The sequence below is a fragment of the Lathyrus oleraceus genome, chromosome 3, assembly GCF_024323335.1.
Source record: "Lathyrus oleraceus cultivar Zhongwan6 chromosome 3, CAAS_Psat_ZW6_1.0, whole genome shotgun sequence".
Classification (NCBI taxonomy): Eukaryota; Viridiplantae; Streptophyta; class Magnoliopsida; order Fabales; family Fabaceae; genus Lathyrus; species Lathyrus oleraceus.
In genome coordinates, this window is record NC_066581.1 from 273,030,612 (window position 1) to 273,045,079 (window position 14,468).

The following is a 14,468-nucleotide window of genomic DNA, read 5'->3' on the forward strand; positions in this document are numbered from 1 at the left end:
TCCGGCAGTCATTGGTTGGATTACATAAGATGCTGTGTCAGCACAGCTATTTGAAGCATAACCATGACCAGTGCCGCGTCTGCTCGGTCAATCGTTTGGGTTGTGACCAGGTTCGCAAGGAATTACAAATGCTGTTGAATGAGGGTACCATTGAGATTCTCCAGAATCGCAATGTTGACGTTGTTGAGCCCGAAGTGAATGTCATCTCCCCGGTGTTCAAGTTGCCTGAGCCTGTTGTTATTCGCTACAATAGCGACAAACCAAAGGCTTCACCTGCTTTGATTATTAAACCAGCCGGCCCTGTGCCTTATACGTCCGATCGAGCTGTACCTTTCCGGTACAATCCTGTTGCTGTCCAGGATGGGGTTGAAGTACCTCTGCCGTCTACTTCCGTGACCACTATTGCTGATGTTAGTGGGTTGACCCGAAGCGGTCGTGTATTCTCTGCGCCTCAAAAGGCTACCACTTCTGACACTGTTGTGCATCCTGTAGGGAATGCTGTGAATGTTCAGAATCCGGCACTTGATGTTGCCAAACCCTCCTCATCTGTACAAAAGACTCCCGTTTCTTCAGTTGTTGGCCCGAGTGGCATTGTTGATGAAGAATCTGATGAGATGCTGAGGCTCATCAGAAAGAGTGAGTACAATATTGTAGACCAGCTTCTACACACGCCTTCCAAGATTTCCATTCTTTCTCTATTGCTGAATTCAGAGCCTCATCGGGAATCTCTGCAGAAAGTTTTGGACCTGGCATATGTCGATCACGACGTCACCCTGGAACAATTTGATAGCATTGTTGCAAACATTACCGCTTGCAACACTCTGAGCTTTTGTGACGCTGATCTCCCTGAGGAGGGAAGAGACCACAACATGGCCTTACATATATCTATGAATTGCAAATCTGATGCAATGTCCAATGTGTTGGTGGACACTGGATCTTCTCTTAATGTATTGCCAAAATCCACACTCTCTCGATTGTCATATCAAGGTCCTCCTATGAGGCAGAGTAGGGTTGTTGTAAAAGCTTTTGATGGGTCGCGCAAGACCGTGATTGGGGAAGTCGATCTCCCAATCAAGATAGGACCAAGTGATTTCCAGATCACTTTCCAAGTAATGGATATCCACCCATCTTACAGCTGTCTCTTAGGCAGACCATGGATTCACGAGGCTGGCGCCGTGACATCCACCCTACACCAGAAGTTGAAGTTTGTGAAAAACAAGAAATTGGTTGTAGTAGGGGGAGAAAAGGCTCTCCTGGTCAGTAATTTGTCTTCTTTCTCGTACATTGATGCAGAGGATGAAGTTGGAACTCAGTTTCAAGCTTTATCTATTGATAAACCAATCGAGAAGAAGTCTCCTTCATTCACTTCCTACCGTGATGCTCAGCTGGCCATTGAATGTGGTGCAGTTGCTGGATTAGGGAAAGTGCTTGAACTTGAAGATAACCGATCCCGGGCTGGCATTGGCTATGGTTCCGGGGCATGCAACGAGCAAGGTCTGTTCACAAGTGGAGGATTCATCCATGCCGATCAACCTGCAGAAGAGGAAGCTGCTGCTATCATTGAAGAAGAAGACGCAGAAGATTTGAACAATTTTGTTATTCCTGGTGGTGTCTGCCACAATTGGGTCGCTGTGGATGTTCCTACAGTTATCCATAGATCAGAGTAATTGTTCATTTTGTTTAAAACCCTTCTCCCATGCCAAAAGGAGAAGTGATGACATTGTTGGCAAAGCATATATACAATGATATTTTCATTCAATTTTCGCATTGTCAAAACATTTGTTTTTCCTTTGTTTTCACTTTTTGCTTTTCTTTATGAAATCAGTGATCACAAAAAAAAACATAAAAACAAAAAGCAATAAAAGCAACATTTTTCATCTGCATAATGATTTGCTTGTTTAAAATTCTGAAGTTTTTCTTAACCAAAATCATTATGCAGGTTGATCCTAAAACCCATTGAACATAATGATCCAACGCCATCTCCCAATTTTGAATTCCCTGTATTTGAGGCAGAGGAAGATGACGTTGAAGAGATTCCTGATGAGATCACCCGTCTCCTTGAGCACGGAGAGAAGATCATTCAGTCGCATCTCGAAGACTTGGAAACAGTCAACTTGGGATCTGAAGATTGTGTTCGCCTGGTGAAGATTGGGGCGCTTCTTGAAGAGTCTGTTAAAGAAGATTTGATCAGCTTGCTACGAGAATATTCAGATATCTTTGCTTGGTCCTATGAAGACATGCCGGGTTTAGACACAGATATTGTGCAACATTTCCTGCCTTTGAAGCCTGAGTGCGTGCCTGTGAAGCAGAAGCTCAGAAGAACTCATCCAGATATGGCAGTGAAGATCAAAGAGGAAGTTCAGAAGCAAATTGATGCGGGGTTTCTGGTGACTTCGACATATCCTCAATGGGTGGCCAATATTGTGCCTGTTCCTAAGAAGGACGGAAAAGTCCGTATGTGCGTTGACTACAGAGATTTGAATAAAGCTAGCCCAAAAGATGATTTTCCTCTACCACACATTGACATGTTGGTAGACAATACAGCTAAATTCAAAGTCTTTTCCTTTATGGACGGATTTTCCGGATATAATCAAATTAAGATGGCACCAGAGGATATGGAGAAGACAACATTCATCACACCTTGGGGAACATTCTGTTATCGAGTGATGCCCTTCGGTCTGAAGAACGCCGGAGCCACGTATCAACGAGCTATGACTACCTTGTTTCACGACATGATGCACAAGGAGATAGAGGTCTATGTTGATGATATGATTGCTAAGTCCCGAACGGAAGTTGAGCATATTGAGCATTTGTTGAAGCTTTTTCAGCGTCTGAGGAAATTCCAGCTCCGCCTGAATCCGAACAAATGTACTTTTGGAGTCCGTTCCGGAAAGTTGTTGGGTTTTGTGGTAAGTGAAAGAGGTATTGAGGTTGATCCTGCCAAGGTCAAAGCAATACAAGAGATGCCCGCACCCAAAACTGAGAAGCAAGTTCGAGGGTTTCTTGGCCGCTTGAACTACATTTCCAGATTTATATCCCACATGACTGCCACATGTGCGCCGATATTCAAGCTCCTCCGGAAAGATCAGTCTCATGACTGGACCGAGGATTGCCAAAAAGCTTTCGACAGTATCAAAGATTATCTGTCTGAACCTCCGATTTTGTCTCCGCCAGTGGAAGGAAGACCTCTGATTATGTACTTAACAGTTCTTGAAGACTCGATGGGTTGTGTACTCGGTCAACAAGATGAATCAGGGAAGAAGGAGTTTGCTATCTACTACCTCAGTAAGAAGTTTACTGATTGTGAGTCTCGGTACTCTATGCTTGAGAAGACGTGTTGTGCTCTAGCTTGGGCAGCTAAGCGTTTGCGCCAGTACATGATTAATCATACGACTTGGTTGATATCCAGAATGGATCCAATTAAGTATATCTTCGAGAAGCCTGCTTTAACTGGGAGGATTGCCCGTTGGCAGATGCTGTTGTCTGAGTATGATATTGAGTATCGAGCTCAGAAAGCTATCAAAGGTAGTATCTTGGCTGACCATCTAGCGCACCAGCCAATTGAAGATCATCAGTCTGTTCAGTATGACTTCCCTGACGAGGAAATTCTGTATTTGAAGATGAAAGATTGTGATGAGCCAACACTTGATGAAGGTCCAGAACCTGGTTCCAGATGGACGATGGTGTTTGATGGCGCTGTTAATCAATATGGAAATGGAATTGGGGCAGTAATTGTTAATCCCCAGGGATCGCACATTCCGTTTACAGCAAGGCTAACCTTCAAATGCACGAATAACATGGCGGAGTATGAAGCCTGTATAATGGGACTTGAAGAATGCATTGACTTGAGGATCAAATATCTTGATGTCTATGGTGATTCAGCTTTGGTTGTCAATCAGATCAAAGGTGAATGGGAGACGAATCAACCAGGTCTCATCCCATACAGAGATTATGCAAGGAGAATTTCAACTTTCTTTACAGAAGTTGAATTTTATCATATTCCTCGAGAGGATAATCGGATGGCAGATGCCCTTGCAACGCTTGCTTCCATGATTGTTGTCAGATGGTGGAATGATGTCCCCAACATTACTGTGATGCGCTTGGACAGACCCGCTCACATATTTGCAATCGAAGACGTGGAAGATGACAAGCCTTGGTATTTTGATATCAAGAATTTCCTCCAGAACCAGGTCTACCCGCCTGGGGCATCTGTGAAAGATAGGAAAACCTTGAGAAGGTTGTCAGGCAGTTTCTACCTCAGTGGAGAAGTGCTGTACAAGAGAAATTTTGATATGGTTTTGCTCAGATGCGTGGATAGACACGAAGCAAACCTATTGATGACTGAGGTCCATGAGGGTTCATTTGGTACTCATTCCAATGGACATGCCATGGCTAAGAAGATGTTGAGAGCAGGCTACTATTGGCTGACAATGGAGTCTGACTGTTGCAAGTATGTGAAGAAATGTCACAAGTGTCAAATTTACGCGGATAAGATTCATATTCCTCCGACACTTCTGAATGTGATTTCATCACCATGGCCTTTCTCTATGTGGGGAATCGACATGATCGGCATGATTGAGCCGAAAGCGTCCAATGGACATTGTTTTATTCTCGTAGCAATTGATTACTTCACCAAATGGGTTGAAGCCGCTTCGTACGCGAATGTAACCAGACAGGTGGTTGTGAAGTTTATCAAGAACCAGTTGATTTGCCGTTATGGTGTGCCAGAGAGGATCATTACTGATAATGGATCCAATCTGAACAACAAGATGATGGATGAGTTGTGCGCTGAATTCAAGATTGCACACCATAACTCCTCTCCTTACAGACCTAAGATGAATGGGGATGTTGAAGCTGCTAACAAAAACATCAAGAGAATTATCCAGAAGATGACTGTCACGTACAAAGATTGGCATGAGATGCTGCCATTTGCTTTGCATGGATACCGTACGTCTGTACGCACTTCAACAGGGGCAACCCCTTTCTCTCTTGTTTATGGCATGGAAGCCGTTCTCCCAGTAGAGGTGGAGATCCCATCAATGCGAGTCTTGATGGAAGCCAAGTTGACGGATGCTGAATGGATTCAGAGTCGTTATGACCAACTGAATTTGATTGAAGAGAAGCGTTTAACTGCCATGTGCCATGGTCAGTTATATCAGCAGAGAATGAAGAAAGCATTCGACAAGAAGGTCAAGCCTCGTGTGTTCAGAGAAGGTGACCTTGTGCTCAAGAAAGTTTTGTCTTTCGCGCCCGATTCCAGGGGCAAGTGGACTCCAAACTACGAGGGTCTATATGTTGTTAAGAGAGCCTTTTCAGGCGGAGCTTTGATGCTTACAACAATGGATGGGGAGGATTTCACTCGTCCTGTGAATTCAGATGCAGTTAAGAGATACTTTGCCTGAAAAAAAAAAGTATATGCAAATGAAAAAAGAATGAAAAAAGCAGAATAGCTCGCTAAGTTGAAAACCCGAAAGGGCGGCTTAGGCAAAAATGAGCGTCTCGGTGGAGAACCCGCAAGGGTAATCCAGGCAAAAATTAGAGACTTGAAAAAAAAAAGAATATATTTGCATCCCGCTAGATTGAGTACCTCACCCTGGGGCAATCTAGGCAAAAAATAGGGATTTGGCAAGTAACTGCATCCTGACAAGACTTTCTGGTTCATCAGTCGTCATTTCGTCAGAAGATTCTCGACTCGTCGTCAACCGAAGCTTCGGATGCATCGAGATTCAAATTGGTAGAGAAAGGATCATTATGTTCAATGTAGCCCTCTTCCAATATATATCACTGATTTCAAATTTGTACAGATCTATGGAGTCTTGCCATTTGCAGACTACCATTCTATCAAATCAATTTGAGCTTTTTATCCAATTATTTGCACTCTTATTTGTTTCAATTCAACAAATGTTTTGCATGTTTTAAATTGATAAAATGTCATTGTTTAAAAAATCAAATTTTTCAAAACTTGTTGTTTTATACAAAGTGAACATTCACAAGATTGAAAAGATACTCAAGAATATCTCAGTGCTCTCCCGAGGGTGGCACGATTCCCAACAGGTAAGACATTCGTCCATATTCCTGGTTTGGTGGTGTCTTCTTTCTTCAGATCTTTGTTGAGGTTGTTCCTCAGACAGAGTTGTTGTTGGGGTTGTTCCCCAGTACAATCGCAAGCAGAGTGTTGTTGAAGACTTCGTTTTTCTCCAGCAGCAGTTTTCCCCTAGCATGGGTGTTTCTTGTGAAGTTTCGGCGGTTGATGTTTTGTCATCTTGGTGCCCCGTCACTTTCTCCAGTGGGTCGTATGCCCCAGACTTTATTTGTCTCCTCAGCGCAGTCATGAGTATAGCCATTGATTGATACTCCCCTCGGAGTCGCGAGTAGAGCTGTTATTGATATCCCCACCAGGGTTACAAGTGGAGTTGTTACCGCTTTTCCCCATGCAGTGTGCCAGCAGGATTTGTCTGCTTCCTCAGCACGTTTGTTTTCTTTTGAAGATTCGGTAAGTCAGTGGTTTGATACCCGGTACTTTACCTTTTCCCCGGCGAAGTCGTCTGCGGAATTGTTGCTGTCTCTCCATCAGAGTTTTTCTCTTCAGCAGAGCAGGATTTATTTTCCTACTCAATGGTTGATTTGGGTTGACATCCCAGTATTGCAATCATCTTTTCCTCAGCTTAGTCTGCAGAATGTTTGTTATGGCAGTTTCGCCCGTTGATTACTCCTTCAATCCCCGGTATGGTCGGATGGTGGCTTTGGCCTCCAGTGAACGGATTAATTTCCTGACTGTTTGTGATCCCCTGTAGAGTGGCTTATATTGTAGAATCTGCTTGTTGTGATCAATTTGCTGTGTATATTCTCCCCAAGCGGAGTGGTTTATTGCAGAATCTATTTGTTGTATCTGTCCTCCCTCAGTGGGTTGTTCCCCAAGAGAGTAGCCGACAGTTTTCCCCAGTAGAGTTGCTTATGCAGTTAGATTCTATTTGGATGATATCATTCTCCCTCAGTGGGTTGTTCCCCAGTGGAGTTATGTGGATTTGCTTCTACAGCAGTTTGTGCTCGTGCGTATGCACCTTTTTGTTTCTCAGTTAACACTGGGATCCCCTGCGGATATCTTTGGGATTTCTCTTGTTCCCCTACAGATTTGTCTTGGTGGCTGTTTTGCCCGTTGTGACTTTCTGTACCCTGATTGGGTCGTTTCCTAATACCTCCGATTCTCTGCTTCTTCAGCAGTACCTGCAGATCTTTGCTCTTCAGCATATCGATCTCCGCAGATTGGCTCTCCAGCTGGTTGTTCCCCTGGAAATATAATACCGGACGTTTTGTTCCTGAACCTGTTGTGATAGAATTGTCTGTTTTGTCAGCATTCATCAAACATAAATCACGCATATTCATGCATATTCATAAACATTCAGATATTCATGTTGCATTTCTTGCCATATATCTTTTGTTTGTCGTGTCTCCTGCTATGGTGATACAGATCTTCTCTACAGATCTCCCCAAGCAGATGTCGGGTGTTATAAATCTCTCCATATAGAGTCAACCCCATAAGCAGAAAATGTTGTCTTTCCTTCTGCAGTTCCCCACTGAGATATATCCTCGTGGATGACGGTTTCTTCCGTTTCCTCCCAACACATATATTGGGATGGATTTTCCTATTTGAGTTATATCCTCATTAGGACGTGTCTTTATTCAGTCTGTCTTTTCGGATCATTCCCGAATTGGCCATTTGTCATATGTCTTGTGCTTCCCAGTGGGTTGTTCTCCAGCGGAATGTTTTTTTTGGGCCTCTACCCTTATAACCGGTAGTTGTAAGTCCTACTTTTCCTGGCTTTCTTGACAGAATTTGTGGTTATACACCTTTTATTCTCCAGCCAGAGTTTTTGGTCTTCTACCTACTACCCGGTAGTCGTAAATCCTATTTTCCTGCTCTTCAGCAGTTTATGGTTTGTTATAAACCCTATTTTGGTTTCCCGTGCGGATTTGTGATTTGTTCTATCCCCACGCGGAGTTGTTGGTCTTCTACCCCGTATTCGGTAGATGTAAACCCTAATTTTGTGGTTATCTTCATTCAATATTTGATGATGATTTTCCTTTGCTTGTATAAGTTGCTCAGATCAGCACTTATATCCTCAGCAAGTCTTTTGTGGATAATTGCCGTATGCTAGCAATTTTATCCCCAGTGGGTCTTTTCACCGTATGCTCGTGATTTGTTCCCCGGATCATTGGTTGTATACCAGTGCATCCCCAGCTAGTCTTCTGTCGATAATTGCCGTATGCTTGCAAATTATCCTCAGCAGCTCGCCTTTCATTTACCCTTTTTGTCGGTAATGTCTGTTGTTCCTTTTGATTGGTCATCATTGTACACCTAGTTTGGTATCCCGATGCCTTTCTTTTCGGATTTTTATCCTATAAACAACCCAGTAACCGGTTCAGGATAATTTTCCTTTCGAGTATATTATTCACGTTTTGACGGCTATGAATGATATGTCTCATGCGCTCTTTGGTTGGAGTCCTTTGTTGATCTTCCCCAGTCGAGTAAGGTTCGCATTCCTTGTGGAATCGAATGTCCATCCTATAAACAAGTCTGCTGTTCTAGCTTTCTTCAGGGTGATGAGTGTTTTGGAAGTGAAAACCAATTCACGATTTCGGATTTTATCCTATAAACAACCTACAACCCGGTTCAGGATAATCTTCCTTTGTGAGTATTCTATCCACGTTCTGACGGTAATGGATATTATATCTCGTACGCTCTTGAGTCAATCTTTTGATTATTTTCCCTCAGAGTAAGATTCATTTTCCTTGTGGAAGTGAATATCCATCCTATAAACAAGTCTGCTGTGCTAGCTTTCTTCAGGGTGATGAGTGTTTTGGAAGTGCAAACCAATTCACGATTTCGGATCTTATCCTATAAACAACCCAGTAACCGGTTCAGGATAATTTTCCTTGCGAGTATATTATCTACGTTTTGACGGCTATAGACAATATATCTCATGCACTCTCTTGTCGAACACTTTGTTTGTTTCCCCAACTGAGTAAGATTTGCATTCTTTACAGAATCAAATGTCCATCCTATAAACAAGTTTGCTTTCGCTCTCTTCAGGATGATGAGTGTTTTGGAACACACACCAATTTACGTCTTTGGTCGGTCACCTGTTACATACCTACAACCCGGTATCCTTGGTGTTCCTTCCTGAGTTTGTTACCCTTGCCCGGTAACACCTCATTTTGCTTGTTACTTCCCCAGTGGAGTTTTCTTTTGCTTCTCCTCAGGAGTCAGCTTGTGTTTCTCCAATGGATTTATTTTCTTTTGGAATTCTTTTCCCAGTGTGAGTCCTTCACTCCCCAGTGGGTTCTCCTGTCTGTTTTCTGTTTGTCTAATCAGAGTCGTGTCTTGTTCACGTTATGTCAGTTTTATTTTTCCCCAGTTTGGAGTCGTGTCTTGTTCACACATTTCCTTTTCTTTTATCATCCCCATAGAGTCTTGTTAGAGTCTCTGTTCCTGGTGAGTGTATTACTCCGATGGATCGTCTTTTCTTCTGTATGAATCATATTCCCCACAGAATTTGTGTCTTTTGCACGCATACATCTGCATCATGAGGTCTCTTAGGGACCAAAATTTGTCTCATTACTGTTATTTAAGCCCATTCTACCGCGTCGAGATGAAGATTTCTAAACTTCACTTCTCCGGCTAGAATGACCTTAAATAGGGGCATCTGTAAGACCCCAATTTTGGGCCCTAAGATCCCTCATGGCCCATATCATATCATATCATGGCCTCAAGGATCACTGCATGCCCTAGCTTCCCTCCTAGTGGGTGATTGCCTTGTGGGTTGTTTCTTGATCACCAAGCATACTGTGCCTTTGTATATCTTTGCTTTTCATATGTTTATCATTCAAAAAGTACAAAAATATTGTCAGTTTAACCTTGTTGATTGTAGATGAAGCAATTAGGTCAAAGACAGTCAACAGTCAGTCAAAGCAATGGATGGTGGCCATTCTAGAGAATTTGGGCACCATGATCGATAATCAAGAGTTCATACAACTTGGGACATCATTTGAAGTCAAGTTCTCAAGAAATTAGGGTTTGGAATTCATCAGAAATGCTTCAGTCATCCAAAACCCTAGAAAAGTCAAACTTGGTCAACTGTGGATTTAATCAGTGATTTGATGGATAGAATTGATTTGAAGGAGTTCATTCATGCTCATATAAGCCTCATATATCATGTCAAACCTCATCATGGAAGAATTTGAAGTAGAATCAGAAATTTCCCAAAATAGAAAGTGGACCTGTAATTTCAACTGCCAAAAATGGAAACTTCTTGATCTTAAACTTACATCATGATACAAGCTTCAAATGAATTTTTGCCCAACATGAAAGTTGAAGATCTTGTTCTCCCATTTTCAAAAAGTCCAAGAACTCTCAAATCCCATTTGTGGTTGTCAAGATATGATCAATTCAATTTCAGAAATTTGTGAACTTCAAAAGGCCATATCTCTCAAACCATAAGGCCAATTTTGGTGGGGTTTTTTCCTACAAACCACATTTTTCCTCCTCTTTCCAAAAATATAAATTTCATGAACCAAAACCCTACCATTCAAAATGGCATTTTTGGACCCTTTCCATTTAAAAATCAAGTTTGACCAAACTTTGACTTTTTGATTCTTTGATTTTTTTACACTTTGGCCAATTGGAAATGCTTGGAAACATCATTTGTGATTTGTCTAGAGCCCTAAATCATGTTCATACCACCATTATGCCATCATTTTGGACCAAAGTTGCATAAACTTGGTATTTTGCAAAATAGCTTCATTAAGTAAAACAAGTACAGCAATTTGTGTACAGACCAAAGACAGCATTTGTGAAGACCATGTGCAGCCTGTACCCAGCCCATTTCGACCAAACACACACCTCCATTTTCCACTTATGCAAGTTTAGCAACTTTTGCAAATCACTCCATTTGAGCTAATCCAACTTAGCATCTCTTAAACCAATGCTAAACAGACCCTTATAAGCTTCATTTTTCTGCATTCCAACCCTAGAGACACAGCAGCCACAGACCAAAACCTCACACTCTCACATTTTGCATTTGGCTCGAGGACAAAATTCTGCACAACCATTCAAAGAACTCGAGCAACCCTTGCATCCTTCATCATTTAGCCAACCTTGTGAAACATTTTGAATCATCAATAGTCATCTGCACAGCCTTTCCTGGTTCTGTTTTTCCTCAAGAACTAACAACGGCAAAACATGAGCTGAGCATTTTCAAGCGTGGTTGAGCTAAAGGGCCTCAAGGATTCATCACTCCAAAGCATCATCTTCACCTGTTTGCACTTAAATCACTCAAAGAACCACTGTTTTACAACTTGCTTCAAAAACAAGTAAATTTTCGAATCCCTTCTTTCCCCATGCCATGATATGTTTTGAGTAGATCTTTGCCTGTTGGTTTCAATGCGACTTGTTTCATTTAAAATGGTGGTGTTATGATGGAGAAATCTGAGTTTACATGTCTATGTTCAAACTTGTTTTGTTTGTTTTCTCTTTGGTGTGTTCAAATTAATGATAATGGATGCTATGTCATGCATATGCTTGTTGTTATGAGTCGATTGCCATGTTCATTTTCTGTTTCTGGGTGAATCGATTTTCCATGTTTGAATGTTGGAAATGGTTGCTGCAGCTTTGGAAACCCTGCCCAGAAATTTTCATGCTTGTGTTGTTTTGTTGTTCATGTCATGAAGAACATTGTTACTACCATGCTGTTTGCTTGATGTTGTTTATGATGATTACATGATGAGGATGAATATGCCCTGCTGCTGTTTTGAATATGCCCAGAAAATGTACATGATTTGTGTTTGTCGTGTTTGGGTTGTGGCTACTTGATTGCTGCATGATTGTTATGTGACATGTTGCTGTTTACTTGGTGATGTTTTTGATCGATAACATGAAGATGAATGAATGCCATAGCCATGAACACATGCTGCTAAAACCCTAGGGTTTTTTAGAAACCCAGAACTTTGAATTTCATTGGTGTGTTTACTGTTCCATTGGGTTTGGACCAATGGGAACATTTCGTTCCCTCCCTCAAAACGCAGTGTTTTGAGTAAGTGAGCCCAATATTACCAAACTGCCACTGTTGACCTTAGTTTGACTCCTTTGTTCATGCTATCTTGTTCATGCTTCATCCATTTATTCATCAAACTTCAACAATTCATTTCTCTCTCAAATTTCATCCAAAAATTATGAAATTTTTTGCATGATGATCACAAAGATGTCTATTATTTAATCATGATTTTTAATTAATTTTTGGTTGACTGGATTTTAATTGGCATGAATTTTCTTGACATGTATGTACATTTGACACCCTTTGCCATTTCAATTGTGAAATTGTCATGATGTATCCAATGAGCTTGAAATTTTTTGTGGTGAAACTAGACACATTGACCTTTGTTTCCATGTAGAGTTTATACATTTCTCATTTGTGGTTTGTGAGTCACAAATTTTTGAAGTTATGTGTTGCATTTGGTGTTACATGAATGATATGCATTTTTATGATTTTTGTTCACACACTTCCTGGCCTCCAAATGACCCCAAAATTTGCATGAATCATCTATCACATGTCTAGTTTGTGTATGAATTTTATGGGATTTAAACATGCTGTTTTCCATTTATTTGAGAATTTTCTTCCCTGCCTAGTCAATGGTTGACTTTATGTGATACATGTTGCCAAATCTTTTGTGAAATTCTCACATCATATTGTATGACCATGAAATTTCATATGTGATAACTAGACATCTTGAGCTTTGCATTGGTGTTAATCTCATTCATTTCTCATCTGTTTTCAAATTGATATGATTTTTTGAAGTTGACCCATGTTTGTTGACTTTCATTATGCATGCTTGAATTTGGTTTGACTTCTTGATTTTAATTGACTGCCTTCCTCTCATCCAAATGCCATGAAATTTGACATGCTTGCCATGCTAGATGTTAGGATTGAGTGTGATTTATTTGATAATTTTTGAGAATGTTTGGGTTGACTTTTGAATGAGGTCTTGCTGTTGACCTTTTGTATGCTTCCTTTGCCATGCTTTGCATTCTTTTGTGTATGAAATGACATTGATGCATGATTTGAATGTGGATCCAATTGAGATTGCTTCTTAAATGTTTGAACATGAATTGGGTTGACCTTCCTTTGCTGTTTGACTTTTTTCTTTCACCTTTGACCCTAGGCTAGTCCTAGTGGTCTTTTAAGCTTACAATTGAGCTATTGTTTCAGGTTAAGCACCAATGCTTCAAAGACCCTTCAAATTTGATTGAGTTGAATTGTTTATCATGTGCTAACCCTTGTTTTGTAGGTTGACTCATGTAACTTGAGTCTTTGTGCTTTGCACATTGGTCCCTCTGTGGTTGACTATTGGTTCATTTCCTTTTGATTTTGACTGTTAAGCTGTGTACTAATTGGTTTGACTTTTTTCAGGTACTTTAGTTGCTTAAGTTCTCTGAACTTGCTTGCTTTGCTATTTAGCATTTGCTTTGAGGTATAAACCTTTCTTCTTCATGTAGTCTGGAGACCCGGTCTGTTATTTGACTGGGCAAACTGTCTGAAGTCCTCCTTAAGAGGCAATGCCTGTGTGTGTTTAAATTTGTCCTAAGCAGGAAAAGTCCTTCAAGTAAGGCAATTGGTGGAAGGTAGGGATAAGCAATCTATCCCCCACTATTCAGTGTGTCCTCTCTTTGCTCCCATTACATGGTTGAAGCATTGAGATAAAAACCCAAGATCTAATCGAGTCAATAATGGGGAAAGAGTTCCATCTTTCTGAACTCCCCCACTTTCTATTATTTGATGCTCTCTCTGATCTGAGATTGAAGCAATGAGGCACACCCCTCATCTCCTATTCATCTGCTTCACCTTAGCCTCTCAATGGCAAGGTTAAGAGCGACCTTCACCTATTACAGTGGACTTTCAAAGTCAAACCCTCTTGTGTGAGCCCCCATTGTTTTGGCTATAGAGTGTGCTGTTTGATATTCATTGATTGATTGATTGCTTCATGTGCACTTGTTTGCCTGTATGTTATGCATCTATCATCATCATCAATTGCCATTAGTGCATGATCATCTCATTTGCTTTTGTGATGCTATCATTGTTGCTTGCCCATTGAGGACAATTGTAAGTCCATCTCTTTTGGCCTTTGCTCCTGTGATATGGAAGGATAGAGTGCAAGACCTCCTTGGTCACTCATATCTTCTGTCATTGCTTTGTGTGTATGTGAGGATACAGTTATAAGTCCCTGCAAGTTGGCATCTGTTTTCCTATGATCATAATTTGATCTGTTTGATTTGTATGTGAGGATACAGTTATAAGTCCCTGTAAGTTGGCATCTGTTTTCCTGTGATCATAAGTTGATTTGTTTGATTGTATGAGAAATTGCAATTGTAAGTCCCTGCAAGTTGGCTTTTGCTTTCTCATCATCTCATGTTGCAT